Genomic DNA, 15,655 nt, shown 5'->3' with positions numbered 1-15,655 from the left:
GTACTATCTCTCTCTCTTTCTCTGTCAAGTAAATAAAATCTAAATAAAATAAAATAAAAAACACCTCCCAGTCCTGGAAAAGGCAGTACAATTGGTCATCACAGGTATTATTAACATACCTACAAACTTTCATCCTCATCAAAGAACACATCAGGGTTCACTTTCTTGAGTTGTCATATTTTTTTAATAATTTGTTTTCAGATTAGGATCCAACTAAAGTGCATAAATTGTGATTGGTTGATATGCCTCATACTTTTTTTTGGTTTTATTATTTTGTTCTATTTTTAATCTATAGAGTCTCTCTTCCTCTCACCCTCCCTCACTCCAGTTTTTCTCGCTGAAGAAACAGGTTGCTTATCACGTACAGTTTCCCACAGTGTGTATTTCGTAGATTGCATTCTCTTGGTGCGGTTTACTATGTTCCACTGACCCTTATTTATCCTGTACATTTCTAATTAGATTCAGAATCTTGGCCACATTCATGTTACCATTTGCTTGGGGGAAGACAGTACTACATAGTGGTGTGTACTTCCATCATCCACATCTGCCTGATGGTATAAGCCATTGGTTAATACTGCCTAGACTCATATGTGATCTTATGACATTTGGAATAAACAAATCAGTACAAAAATATTTGAAGAGTACTTAAAAGTTACATAGGTCTTGCATAATTATTCCCCATTTCTACCTGGCTCTGAAGATGGAAATTGTCACATTTTTGTTCCCAACCAATTCCAGCTCATGCATATTAAAATCATCTTTTTTCTTAAGTGTACTATCACTTTAAAGGGGAATTCTTAAGGCTAAAAAAAACAAAACAAACAAACAAACAAAAAAAACCCCTGCACATATATGGACTTATTCTAGTATACAAGTAGGGGAAAACGTATTTCAGCGTGTGGCCTCACTTTTGTGCTCCTAATAACACCTCATAAACAGTCATTCAAGGGACTTTCTTATTTATTTATAGGAATACTCTATTTACTAATGTATCAATCATCTTGGGATATTGCATATGTTGCAAATGTTTTTCCCAGTGTCTTTATTTCTTTGAGGTGAGTTTGGTCTTTAAAAGTTTTTAATTTTGACATTGCTATCTATAAATTCTTTTAAGCTTTCTTGGTTCCCTTTCTTCTTTAGTAATGCCTAAGGGTTGGTACTTATTTAGAGATTGAGATCTTCTAAATCATGCTTAAGTTTTTATAAACACCTTTAATAAATTAAGAAAATGTATTAGCGTACGGAGTAGTACATAGCCAATAATTTTAGTTCTTTTATCCTTGAAGAAATGCTAAAGTACCAGATTCATTAACTTAATGAGGTTACATTAATCACTTGGAGAAAACAGCCAGCACGGAAGGCAAACGTCCAAAGGAAGAAATAACACGCTGATGGCAAAGAGCTTTAATTGTGGGTGCTGGCTTAGATCTGTTAGTAATGAGACCTGAAATATAATGCTGTGAAGAGGTCTAACTACGAACTTATCTGGATTTGGGGAGAAACAAAACCCTGATTAATTAATAATGTCAACCATAGAATGGGAAGAGGGAATGATGGTACACTTGCCATTTATTTTCCAAATGGCAGATATCCTTTCCAAAACCAATTCTTTACCAAGCTCTAGCATTATCATTTATGTCAGTTTCCTAATATCACCACCATATGCTAGATGTACTGAAGAATGCAAGGAAGTACGACAGTAGCTTTATTTATGTTGATGTTTACATTAACCTTGAAGAAAAAAAAAATGTCTATGTACCAAGTATTGCTTGGTGTCCTTTAAACATTTATGTGTGAATTATTTGATACATTGTAATAATACTCTATAGTCAATAAAGTTGAGATAATTCCTCCTGAGAAGACATTCAGGTCATTATACGGGTACATCTTGAAAAAAATTAAGTCCATTCCATTATAGTGAATGTACAAACTAGACAACAGGAATCTTAATCCCTGGGCTATATCTCATGTGAGTGTAGACAAAGCTCCCAAGCTAGGTATCTTGAAAATTACCACTGTCAGAGGAGTTAGACCTCAGAAAATTTGGGAACTGGCCAGTTTTTCAAAATCCAAAGGGACCCTACTAACTGTCCCCTTTGAATAAGAAGCTTACCAATATCCATCTTGTTAATATTTACCCACTACATTTCTATCTCTTTATCACATGTATCTTCACCTTTGGTTTCTGTTCCCTCTGCCAGACTAATCACTCACTCTTTCCCGTGAAGTTCTCCTCAGCTTGTGCTTACACGTGGATCCTGTTTCTGTCTGTGCTCAGCCATTTATGGTCTCTTTTCCTCTCTTTAGCTCTCTGTTCCCACTACCAAGAAAATGCCTCTGACTCTACAGTTCAGTTTACCAAGAGAAAGGAAGTCTCTGATTCTTGTGCAGCTTTTTCCAGGCTTTGATGGACTGCTCCTATGTTACAGACCAATTATAATGTATTCATATTTAACCAGGCACTCTTAAAACACTGCATGTCACCTTACACGAAAGGAAATTCTGTGGCTTGGTGTAGTGCACATTTACTTTTCAGAATATTGAATTTTATTATGAAATGTGAATAGGTCCACAGTTTGTAAAACACAGATAAAGTATAAATAGGTAGCTTGTAAGCAAAGATTTTGTTAGACGTAGGCACAATTCCTAGGCTGTGTTCAATGTTGATAAGTACTTAGTAGCCTAGTAATCCTAAACATAGAAAGGAGTGGACAGTATTCCAATGTATGGATATATCAGATTTTCTTTATCTATTCAGCTGTCAGTGGACGTTGGTGTGTTGCCATATTTTGGCTATTGTAAATAATGCTGTAGTGAATATGGGGGTGCATATATCTCTTTGAGTTAACGTTTTTGTTTCCTTCAGGTAAATACTCAGAAGTGGAATTGCTGGATCATATGGTAGTTCTATTTTTAATTTTTGAGGAACCTCCATGCTGTTTTTCATAGTGGCTGCAACATTTTAAATCCCTGTCACCAGTGTATAAGGGCTCCAATTTCCCCATATCCTTACCAACACTTGTGATCCATTTGTAACAACATGGATGAACCTGAAGGACATTGTTCTGAGTGAACTAAGTTGGTCACAGAAGGACAAATACTACATGATTGCCCTTATAGGAGGTATCTAAAAGAGTCAAAATCATAGAAGCAGAAAAAGAAGGGTATTTGCCAGGATCTGAGGGGAGGAAGGAATGGGAGTTGTTCTTCAATGAGCATAAAGTTTCATTTATGTAGGATGAATAAATTCTGGAGATCTGTTGTACCATATAGCACCTATAGTTACAGGACTATATTGTACACTTTAAAATTTGTTAAGAGGGTAGATCTCATGTTAAATGTTCTTATAACAACAGCAGTGAAAGAAGTACAAGAAAACTTTTTAGAGATGACACCTAGGTCTCTTACCTGGATTGTGGTGATGGTTTTAAGGGTGTATGCCCGTGTCCATACTCGTCGACTTGTACACATTAAATATGTGCAGTTTTGCATATAATTTCTAACTCACTAAAGAAAAAGAAAGGAGAAAGAACAAGCAAAAACAATTATCTAATATTCACGAGGCCCCAGGTACAAAATATTTGTGATACACTACATACTGAGAATGCTGTAAATATACATGAAACATATGAAGCACTCAATATTCATGAGTGCTTAATTTGGTCGCCCACTGGCGACAGTCATTCTGGCCCATATCTCCTCTGCCCAAGAAATACAAATAAAATCCAAGCCATTTGGAAGGCTAATTGATAAGTTCCAGCTCTGACCAAGCACACTTGTCCCTGTGATTCTCTGATAAAGGAAGTTTGTGTCATTGGTCCAGGATACCTTCTACCTGTGGGCCCTCTTGCTAAACTCTGATACCAGTCCTCACCTCATCAGCAGGGAAAGCAGAGGTAGGAGAGAGAAAGGCAGGGCATATGAATATGGCACACCCCAGGATTCGGGTAGTAAGGTCCTTGCACCCACTTATGCACTGTTCAATGTGCGTTAGCTTGCTCTGTTTTCCCTTGTTCCTCATTGTGCCTTCTAACTATGATCTCAGTGTTTGAATTTAGTCTGTGAGCCTTGCTGTTCTGTGTCCTCTGGGATAACTTCCTTGGTGCTGTACTTGGAGGTTGTCATTGTAGCAAGGTAATTTGCCACGTGACATTTGGCTTGCCTATTATTCATAAATAAAACATGTTTGCTTCAGGTTTGTTATTTAATATTAACTAAATGGAATATAATAGTCAGAAGAAATAAAATAGTAGTCTGCTCGAAACCAGCCTTGGAAAGAAAGGAATTTAATGCTTACCTCTTCCTATTTTTTTTTCAGCATGAACTAGGAAAAAACCGTGTATAGCTGGTTGTATTTAAGTTGTCTGTTCCATTACTAAGAATGATACTGTTTCTAATCAGAATCTCTTCCTATTATGTATTTAATGCAAATCCATCAGTATTTACATTCTCCAAAATATTATACCTCAACTCTCTAAATACTCTAGTCAAATCTGTATGATAAACCCAATTGTTTTCACCGTCCCCACTATCCATGAACTATTTTCCTAATGTTCTATAGGTAGTTTTTTTTTTTTAAGATTCCATCTATTTATTTGAGAGAGAGTGAAAGAAAGAAAGCACAAGATGGGGGAAGGTCAGAGGAAGAAGCAGACTTCCCACTGAGCAAGGAGCCTGTGGCAGGACTTGATCCTGGGACTCTGGGATCATTACGTGAGCTAAAGGCAGGCGCTCAACCGACTGAACCACCCAAGCACCCTATGGATAGTTTTAAAAAGAACATGGATTAGTACCCTCTCTCCCAACTCACACTCTTATTTTTCCTATCATAGCTTGTGGTTGTCCTAAATAGTTGAACTAACATTTTAATTACTGTTTTTGACTTCTCTGTACGTTGCATTAGTTTTCTATTGATGCCAGGACAGATTACCACAAATTAGTGGGTTATAACAACACAGTTTATTGTTTTAGAGTTCTGTTAGGTTGGAAGTCCTATACAAGTTTCACTGGGGCAAAATCAAAAGGTCAGCAGGGCTGGGTTCCTTTCTGGAGAAGGAATGGCCTCTGCAGCAGGTCCAAGCTTGGGCCATTTGATCCACTAGACCTTTGTGGTGCTGGAGGTAGCAGTAGTGTGAAAGGGGCTGTCTAGGGCTTATGGCAAGTCCCACTGGGAGAATCTCAGTGAAGAGTTTGGGGGTCCTGGTGCATATGCCATCTGCAATGGAAACTCTTGTTTTGAGAAACAACCACTGGCATGTTAGTGGGCTTTGGTAGAGTTGGAGCACCTGACTATGGGCTGTTAAGTGAGGATGTGGCCACAAGTGCCCATCATAAGCTAGATCCTGTCAGACCCACATGTTGGTGAATCTCATAAGTTGGGCATGCCCATTAGTAATTCATCATAACTTGAAAGGGAAACATCCAGGATCAGGCATAAGCAATGCCAGGGAGCGCAAGCAAGCTGCATGAGAAGGTACCTAATCCCCAAGGCACCACACCAGTTGTGGCAGCATCTATCCCTCAGATCATGCCTAAGTAACTCAGTATATAGGTACAAAATTGATGGTGGATTTACCACCTAACTCAGGGGTGGCCTGCAACATTGGTTGACAGTAGAGAAAACCCTTCTAATTAGTAGATCTTCAGATTATGAATCTGGCTATCTGCACTGTGTTAAAAGAAAAGAGGCCTAAATTTAGAATATATAATATATTACGATTAATTAATTGGGGGGCGCCTGGGTGGCTCAGTCATTAAGCATCTGCCTTCAGCTCAGGTCATGATACCAGGGTCCTGGGATCGAGTCCCGCATCGGGCTCCCTGCTCAGCGGGGAGCCTGCTTCTCCCTCTTCCTCTGCTGTTCCCCCTGCTTGTGCTCTCTTGCTCGTGCGCTCTCTCAAATAAATAAATAAAATCTTTTAAAAAAAAGATTAATTGGTAGTGATCAGTGCTTTGGATGGTTGACAGGGGCCTGGAAGGAAAAGAAAGGGAAAGATTAGACAGAAGTACGAGGAAATATGAGGTAGAAGCATACAAATAGACACAAGAGAGTGGGCGTGGGGTGCGAATATTGTTGTATGTTGATGTTCACAAGAAAACATTCCTCATAGAAGAGGCCAGATTTAAAAATAACCCAGCCAGGGACATCAGCTCATCTCTCTCATTGGTCACTCTAGTGCTGCTACATTGGGCATGTGAATAACGTGGTCCTATTGGCCGAGGTGGAGGCTACATGCCCAACAGCATTTGCTCTTACTAGCTGATCTACTTAAAGCCAGTGAAAAAGGTCCAAATGGCCAACAGTAAATACCAACAATCATCCGCCATTTTGGCACCAATCTTTGAGAAGACCAACTGGTCAGTTGGTGCCATGAACTATATTTAACCCCTTTCATTCTGGAAAGGCCAGCAACTTGTTCTCCAAAGAATAGATAAATATGCAGAATTTGGGTTTGCCTTTCCTACTCATAGGGTGCCAGCTAGCACGGCTAATTAAAGTTTTATGGAATGATGGATCCACTGGCATGTGATCTCACATTCCATTCCATTCAACCAACCTTACTGCAAAAAAGGTATTTGCTTCCCTGGGGCATAGATCATCAGATGCCATATAGCCTTGAAGGAAGATTCAGCTAAAATGTGGGCTAGTGTCAGAGTTTGTAGCTCCAGGGGGCTGCACCTTTTCCTCCTTGAATCTCAGCAGATGTTCAAAGGAAAGACTGAGGGGACTCTTGAGAATGCTTCCTAGTCATGTCAGCTGGGAGAAAGGAACAACAGGCAATGTCAGGAATCACAACCAGACCCTCCCATGCCACCCCCACTCCTCACCCCCAGTCTTTCTTAGAGCACAGAAGCTTAATTTGCAGGGGAAAGAGCAAGAATAGTTCTCACCTTACTACACTGGAAACTCATTTCAACTAGCAGAAGAGAATAGGAAAAAGAAAAAAGCTCTACCTGGGGGCAGGGTAAGAATACTTGCTAGGCCAGCACTACAGGTAGAAGAGGGACAGGGGCAATTGTGAAGGCCATGCTCCACCAATTCATAGAGGCTGCCAAGACCGAGGCTTACTCAGAACGTCAGAGGATGCCCCTCCTCTCCCACTTCCCCACGGAGGGAGCAAACACTCAGTAAGACACAGGTGGGAGAACTGTGAGAAACAGCTTCTCAGCACACAGACATCGAGAAGCGCTCCCTGGTAAACTAGCGCACACCGAAACATGAGGTATCGCTAAAGGAATATGAAGCCTCTGGGGCACGGAGGGTAAAATTGTAACACCAGACTTCAAACCCCACCCCGTGTTTAACTCGATTAACACAAGCCTTCACGCTAAAGATGCAGGAGAAGGAAAAGTGTACCCATCTCCAAGCATAAGATAAATGTCTCTCAGAATCTGTACGATATGTCTGGCTTCCAACAAAAATTACAAGGCATTTGAAAAGTCAAGAATAAACACAGTCTGAAGATAGAAAGTCATTATCAAAACGAGCCTCAGATATAACCAAAGGCTGGAACTGACAAGGAATTTAAAATAACTATGAATTATATGTTAAAGGCTCTGATAGAAAAGAGACAACATGCAAGAACAGATAAGCAATTTTAACCTAGAGCCAGAAAATATAGGAAAGAATCAAAGCTAATGGAAATACTAGAATTCAAAAATGATGTTTTCTATATACATCATATTTCATATCTCTGAAAATGGATTTACCTTGTTTTATATCCTTACCTTACATTTCTACCAATACAAGAACTCAGACTGATTTTACTGAGCGAGGGTTTAAACCTACTTGTATTTTTTTGGATTGCTTGAGTAATAAAATAAATAAAAACATGCAAATCCAATAGAAAGTTATTTTACTGACTCAACGGTGTTTAAGTGTGTGTTTGTGTAAATGTAACTTTAAACTGATTTCCTTAAATTTAATCAAAACATCTGAATTAATTTGTGCATAATGCCACTAATTTTCAGTGATTGGATTTGGGTGTAGAGATTGGGGAAAAGGTTTGTATCTGACGCTAAGAATGCTTATTCTAGAAACTTCTGCATAGTAAGCAAGCATGCAACCTTTCAGGCAGCAACAATTTTGTGTTTCAGCTTAGACTAAACTTCCCAGGGAATTGCATTAAATGGAATTGTTCTATGGGAAGACAACACTCTGTGATATAAAACAGCCCTCAACAATTTACTAAATTGCTTTTTCATTAAGCCATATTTTTAAAAGTATAAACGGTCAATTTGAGCATTTCTCCTCAGCATAATATACACATGACAAAATCAAGAAAATCTTGAATGACAATCCAATTAGTATTCTGCTGAATAGTGCTATTAAAAAAAACAGCAATCATACAAAGTCTACCCACAGGTACTGCTGTTAATAGTACTATTTATTATTTGTTGAGTCCTGACAGTGAACAGACACAGCCCCTGACCTGGGGCTTATAATAGAACTGAGACAGCCAAGGGAATCTGAATAAACTAGGTCAGTTAGTGTGAAGCTTTGGGGCTTATGTCCATCTATAAATTTCTCTTTTCTCCTCATTTCTCCCCCTTCATTCTTATAAAACACTGTATATAAAGTAAATACATTACTGTAACGTTTTTCGATTTCTCATGGTAGTTTACATTAAACGAGTCACATGTCAATTTCTAATAAATCCTTTAATATCGTTTAAGTACAGATCATTGAAAGTCCATGACAACTTTTCACAGAGAATTTGCAATTAAATCCATAAATATTTGTAATATAATAAAAATATTTTAAGCACAAAAATTATGTTTTCTCATTTTCAGAGAACAGAGAACTATTTTAGTTGGATAACAAAAAGCAGGAAAGAAGGAATTAAGACCTGTTACCTACACACTATTTATTCACAGCTGTTTGATGTCTCTGTTTTACCTGACTGTTTTTCTGTATTGTATTTGAGCCTTTTTACAAGTGGGTTTTGTCCTAGAGCAAGGTTTCCTTAAAATTTTTTTAAAAAAGCTTTTGAAGTAATCTTAAATACATGCATATGTATGTATATTGTGTATACATACATAAATAAATCTTTTATTTAGGCATGTAAATATAGTATAGAATTACACATTGAAAGTTTGAAAATCATGAGTTTAATGTGATATAAATTAACTGTTTAGATGAACAGAAATACATTGTTGCCCTCATAGAAGAGAACACCACTATTTTTCAGAAAGCATTTTAGAATAAAAATCAAGATTGAGCACATATATGTATGCTTCTGAGATGCAAAACCAGTTTATAATCTATCTTGAATTTTTTTACGTTTATTATCCTGAGATAACATTTGAAAGGCTTTCCAGAAACAGGAAGACGTAAGTTTCTGGTTCTAATTTAAATAGTCATATGATATGTGACCTTAATGTATTAAGAAGTATTCCAGCCAGGGTAGTTTCTTCTACAGATCAAGTGTATTTTTGTTAAATTGTAAAAAATTTAAAACAAATGTCTCCCAAGCTGAAAAAGAAAAAAACCTCAAGGGCATCATCAGTCATAGGTTTAAAACACATGCCCAAATAATTAACAGCTAAGTCATAGTAAAAAAAACCAAACCAAAACAAAACGAAAAAAAGAGCTTTTCCTGAACAATTTGTGGTATTTAATATTTAAAGTCTTCTCTTAGAAGGCAGTTATTCTAGAATGACTGATTTTCTCTTTGCACTTGCACTCAATAAACATTAATGAGTCAATGAGGTAAAAGTAGAAACAAAACAGAGAAGCATTGAGTACTTGTAATTTTTTTCCTTTATACATTCTAAGGTTATAGGGAATTAAATGGAAAACATCATGAAATGTTTCTCTCTCTATAGCTGTATTACGCTTTACGTACATTCACCTGTCTTTGATGTGAGATCAAGAGTTTGTTGCATGTTCTGCCATTTCTTCCTGCATATTAATATGCATATACACACCCACCAAATATCAGAGGAAGTGCTACGCACATTGCACTATGACTTTTTAAAGTTTTTATAATTATTATATTATTAATATAATAATACGCTCTATACTTTTTTCCATATCAGTAGAAAGAAAATAAATGCTTTTAAAAAGTAAGTGAGAATTTTCCATAGTAAGATGTGCAGTATTCAGTCATTTGCCTAACAACAAACATAGAGGCTTTCATTCAGTTCCGTGCCACTCTGAGCAATGGAGCCATAAACTTTGTGTGACGTCCTTAGGGGCCTGGGCTTCTTTCTCTCCAAGACACATTTCTTCAAGTGGGATCGCGGGATCAACAGAATGTGTCATTTTAAATTTTGCTATAGATGACCAGTACCATTTCCAAAGAGGGCTTAGCACACAGGGTCTCAGAAGCAAGGTAACACTGTTCCCACCTGTCACATTTCACCTGCACTGAGTCTTACCATTTTTTTTTTATTTGGGGGGATTAAAAAAAAATCACAACAGGATCTTTTTGTAATAATCTGCCCTACTCACCCTAGTGGTGAAGCTGAGCGACTTCTCACTATGATTGTTTCTCAATTGTTTTCTCTTTCCTCAATGGCTTATTCTGTCCTTTACCCATTTTTCTTCCTGACTGCCGGTGTTCTTTTAAAATTAATTTCTAGGAGTTCTTTTTATATTAGGAATATTAGCCCTTGGTCTTATTCACTTTTGACTTTATAAAATATATTTTATAGTATATACATCGTAAAATAATTGAAGTCAAATGTCTTTCTTTTTCTTGATCATTTTTACCCTTTCTATATTGTTTCAAAGGCTTCCCCAGCCAAAGATTATTCAAATATGAGTGATGTTTTTGCCGCTGGCATATCAGACAATCAGCAGTAGTAGAAGCTGGATAAACCTTCATGAGGGAAATAGATGCTGCAAGTTGATGAAGAGTTCCATACAAGCCACCAGTGCTTCTAAGTAATGCGGTTATTGATCAGCCATGTGTGTGGGGAGAAAAAGGTGGCTGGCTGATGTCATCAGAGAGGGCTGTTTTGTAAAATCCGGGAATGAGCCCCTCTTTCACAGAGTGGAGCTTTGGGGAGCATTCACACCAGACACATGTCTTCCAGTCCTGAAAGTTCTTGAACTTCCACTTGGAGAAGTTCATACCCATCATTCTTACACAGGCTACTTTCTTACCATTCCCTTCATCAGATTTCTTCCTAGTTTCTTACAACCTTGGCAAACCATTAACCCCTGTTCATTAATTAGTATAGAAACTTTATTCCATGCCTCTTTCCAGCTGGCTAGACAAAAAAAAAAAAAAAAAAAAAAGATGTGCTGCTTGAAATGCAGCCTGCTGTCCTTCAGGATGATTCCAGAGTGGAGATGTACCATGCCACAATCCACTTGGGGTTGGTGCCAGCAAAGTGCACAGAGAAACCTGTGAATCGCGGCTGAGTTTATTCCTCTTTAGTTACCAACTGCTCTTTGAGAATTTCCCAGAAACAACAGATAAGGTTTGTGGAAAGGACTTCAGTGAGGTGAACAAACATGCTCATCTTCTGAGAGAATCGTTTACGAAAATGGGACTGTGACCATCAGCTTGCATGCAGTCCTGTATACGCAAGTTCTCTTTGCTGAGCATTTCTAGACAAGTTGAACTAGATTCCTTTCTCCCTTCTTCCCTCCCTCCCTTCCTTCTTCCTTTCTTCCATCCACCAGCAAGAATTTACTAAACAACTATTACATGCCTGGTATTATTCCATAATCTAGGGGATATTGGTGAGCAAGACAGGCCAGTCCCTTGCTTTGTGGTGTTAATGTTCCAGTAGAACAAAATAGCACTTGATTCGTGATGGGCAGTTCGGTTTATCTGAACATTTGCCATTTCGTAGTCAGGTATATTCAGTCTTAGTCATGGCCAAAACCAAAAGTCGGTCGCTTAACCGATGGTATCATCCAGGTGCCACAGCCAAGAGTTTTTTTTAAAGAAGGGAATAATTATTTGCAGAAGAGGACTTGACAATGCTCCAGATTCGTAAGGGCTTCCATTTTGATTTTCTAATCATGGCTTGCTACCACTCCATACAAGGATGAGATAATACACACATGCCTGGGTGTCTTAGCTTAATTTCCTGGGCTTATAGGGTAGAGAGGAAGAGGTATTTGCACCATAACAAGACCAATTGTAGAAACTTTGATTGCTCTGAAGTATACTCAAACTATGTCATCCTTTGGATCAACTAGTAAATAGGTTGGAAAAGCAAACTCAAAGGAGGTGTATGTTTTCTCCAAAATCCAAAGAACGCACAAAATGTTTTCCTTATTGGTGGGGTACAAGGTACAGCAAAATAATTCTTTACTTTGAAAGGGAGATCCTGACATGCCCCAAATTGCTGGACTCCCAGGAACTTAACAGAGGTGGTAGGTCCTTAACCTCCTACACTTTAATATATGTGCTTTCTGTCCAGACCAGCTACGTCATGCTCTCTGTGTTCTATCAGCATCATTACTAATTTAAGGAAAAACATTATGTCGCTTGGAGGAATAAAAAGTTTAAGGTCCCTGTGGACCAAATTACAGAAAACATTAGCGGGTAGACATAATCCAGGAGGAATTTGTACTTTGATCTCTTTAAAACAAATTGTTTCCATCGCTTTACATTAATATGGATAAAGAAAAAAATATGACCAAATCAGTAGCTGCTTATTAATTATCAGAGGCTATATTTATTTGCTTAAGTAAAAAGGCCACATCTAGAATTGCAGCTAAAATTAATTAAATATGCAATGGTCATTTATTTTCCAGGGCCCATCTGTCATCTTCTTGGGTGAGCTAAATAGAAAAATGAAAAAAAAAAGTCACCAACTTTGCATCTTCTAAGTCTTTGATAGAGGCACTAATCCCTATAGTTGGACAATAATTCAAGATTACTTTGATTCATAATTTGGGTTTGGAGGAGGGTTTCAGTGGTTTCCATTTGGTGTCTTATCACAGTAGCCCTTACCCTGTGTGATAGGAAACTAATGTGGGAATTCTGCCAGTTCTCAGTATTTCTATTCCTAGTACATATTCAGCAAGTGGAGGATAAAACACAGCATTCTGACAGAGATTGCTAGGCTGCAATATTGCCTACCCTCCCTTGCATGTAGAGATGATCCTATAATCAGATTTTGCCAAAAAAATGTAAACAGGCATGATGTGTACCACTGCTGAGTATTTTTCTGGAAACATGTCTGCCTCTTCATGTGCCCTCCCCTTCGTAGGTGGGGTACAAGCAGCAAGGGTATGGGACATGAAGAGCCCCAGGAGAGAAGGACCCTGGGTCCTAAAGTATAAGGAACACCTGCCCAGACTTTTACAAAAATGAGAAATATTTCTATTGTGTTTTAGCCATTATATATTGAGAATTATATTTGTTACACTGTACTGAAGCATGATATATATTTACATATCATATATTTGAGAGTTACCGTAGTCTAACACAGTGTGAATTCAGGATTTCACTGGGCCTCTTGTAAGCAGACTCTGGTTGAAATTCATTTGTGACTTTCAGAAGCCCAAACACTAACAAGTAAATTGCAGTGGATGTTGGGTCATCAGTTATTAGTGGGGTTTTTGTTTGTTTATTTTTTAAAAGATTTTATTTATTTAAGAGAGAGAGAGCAAGAAAGAGAGAGCGAGAGCGTGCATGAGCAGGGGAAGGGGCAGAGAGAGAGGGACAAGCAGACTCCCCACTGAGCAGGGAGCCCATTGCAGAACTCGATCCCAGGACCCCGACATCATGACCTGAGCCGAAGGCAGACGCTTAACGGACTGAACCACCCAGGCGCCCCCAGGTATTAGAGTTTTGTTAGAATTAGTGTCCAACAATAAGACTCAAAAGATCTGGGCATATTCTATTTCTCTAAGCAAAGTAATCTTAGTAAATATTTACAAGTTCTTTTCTGGCAGGCAAAATGGAAGCTCAGCTTATAGACGATGTCAGCATAGGTCTTCTCAGGGGCATCCAGGCTTCCCTTCATTCAAAGGACTGGGGCTATGTACTAAGCCAGGTATAGGAATTTGGTAAGAAGACCATGATCCTCTGTCATAATGGATTTTTAGACATAGTGGATATTTTTGTTTGTTCATTCTATTTTGTTTTTAAACATAAATCAAGCAGGATTTAGTAAGCAGCCCACCCCTTTCCCTTCTAATAATCCTATGATAAATTAGAAATCACCAAAATCTCTGTGGGCCAGGACATTTAGATTATATTACTGGTAACCAGAGGCTGGCCCCTGACGTTAGGATCCATTCTGTCACCCAAGGTCCGAGTTGCCCTATTAGGGTCAGAGAGACCATTTTACTGGCAGCCCACAATAGAATTTGCAGCTTTGGAGAACGATCACTAATGTATTTTCAGAGATGATGCTAGTCCTCTCATAAATTCATTTTTCAAGGCCTTGAAGAAAGGAGCAGCTTCTAGGCCTTTGGGGAGCGGGGACAGGGGGCACACAACTCACTTGATCAATTTCCTCCTGTGTTCTAATCTCCTGCCCTTAGGATTTCTTCTTCCTAACAACCCAAGGAAGTTCTAGAATGGATAGAGGTTAGACACTCTTTCAGTCCACTCATAGGCCTGGAATTCAGCAAGTGTTTTGTGCCAAGAATTTTGGAATTTGAGTTGTTCACCGACCTTGTATAGGACTGTTAGAAGCAGGTACCCCCCCCAGCCCCCCACCCCCCACCCCCACCCCCACTTCTTAAATTCCATACGGTAAATATACAGTTGCAGAAAATTGTGATCTTAGTGCACACTTCATTCCAGTAGACCAGAGACAATAATTTAAAGAGAAACTTTGTCACTGTGTACCATGGACTGACAGATTCCTACTGATGAATACCTACAGAATGTTCATTGCCTCCAATCCGAGCTATGTACAACGCCCTAGCTTTTTCTGAGGTTGTTTGGACTGCACCCTACTCCGTGACAATGATTTCAGTTACGGATCTTGCTTGTAGCAACAGAATTGGATTCTGGTTAGCTTTAGCAGAAAAGAGTTTGATGAAATCATGTCCTCGTGTAGCTTAATGGATGGGAAGGCTAGAAAACCAAGCTCCGAAAGCAGGCAGAAACCCCAGGAAGCTGGGCAGTATCATTATAGCCAAGGCCCAACCTCTGGAATAGCTGGGTGGGATGCTTGTGCAGCTGGCTCGGGACACTGAGCAAAGTACTGGCGGGACCACCACCATAGCTACTGGTCACTGCTGTTGAAAGGAATTCCAAACTGCTTTCCTTTCCTTTGTGCTACTTGTTCCAGTTCTCCAGCTATGAGCATTCAATTAGCTAGACCCTAGGTCATGAGCCTGCTCCCCAGTGGATAAGGAGAATGAGAACCTGGACTTTTGGGTTACTTCAGTGGGAACTGATGCCCTCCCATCCCAGCATGTTCTCAACAGGGGGATTCTCACGACAAAGTGAAGGGAGGTCAAATGATGGGCAGCCAAAACCTCAACAAAGGAAATGTCCCTCACAGCCCACTAAGATGAAATTCTACTTTTATTTAGATCACTAGTCGACAAATGGAGGATTTTTCTAAGTTCTTTTTTTTTTTTTTGCTAAGAGTCCTTTTTGTCTGAGAATAATTCTGTAAACTTCCAGTGGCATGGAAACTTGCCACGTCACATGTAAGTGGTATATGTAGAAGCCTAAAGTATGGTCTTCGGGGTTGATGAAGCTGAAGAACTTTATTC

At 38.8% G+C, this 15,655-nt stretch overlaps 1 long non-coding RNA gene across 1 annotated transcript in view; it reads right to left on the bottom strand.

Moving 5' to 3' along the window:
* Positions 1–15,655, bottom strand: part of LOC118533318 (uncharacterized) — a 34,668-nt gene that overhangs the window by 3,902 nt on the left and 15,111 nt on the right. The window contains exon 3 of the long non-coding RNA XR_004916185.2: positions 3,409–3,507. This is a non-coding gene — a long non-coding RNA (uncharacterized LOC118533318). The remainder of the gene's footprint in view (positions 1–3,408; positions 3,508–15,655) is intronic.

The sequence above is a fragment of the Halichoerus grypus genome, chromosome 2 (assembly GCF_964656455.1).
Source record: "Halichoerus grypus chromosome 2, mHalGry1.hap1.1, whole genome shotgun sequence".
In the NCBI taxonomy this organism is placed as follows: Eukaryota; Metazoa; Chordata; class Mammalia; order Carnivora; family Phocidae; genus Halichoerus; species Halichoerus grypus.
The sequence above is the reverse complement of the archived record's forward strand: the minus strand, read 5'-3'. Positions and strand labels throughout refer to the sequence as shown.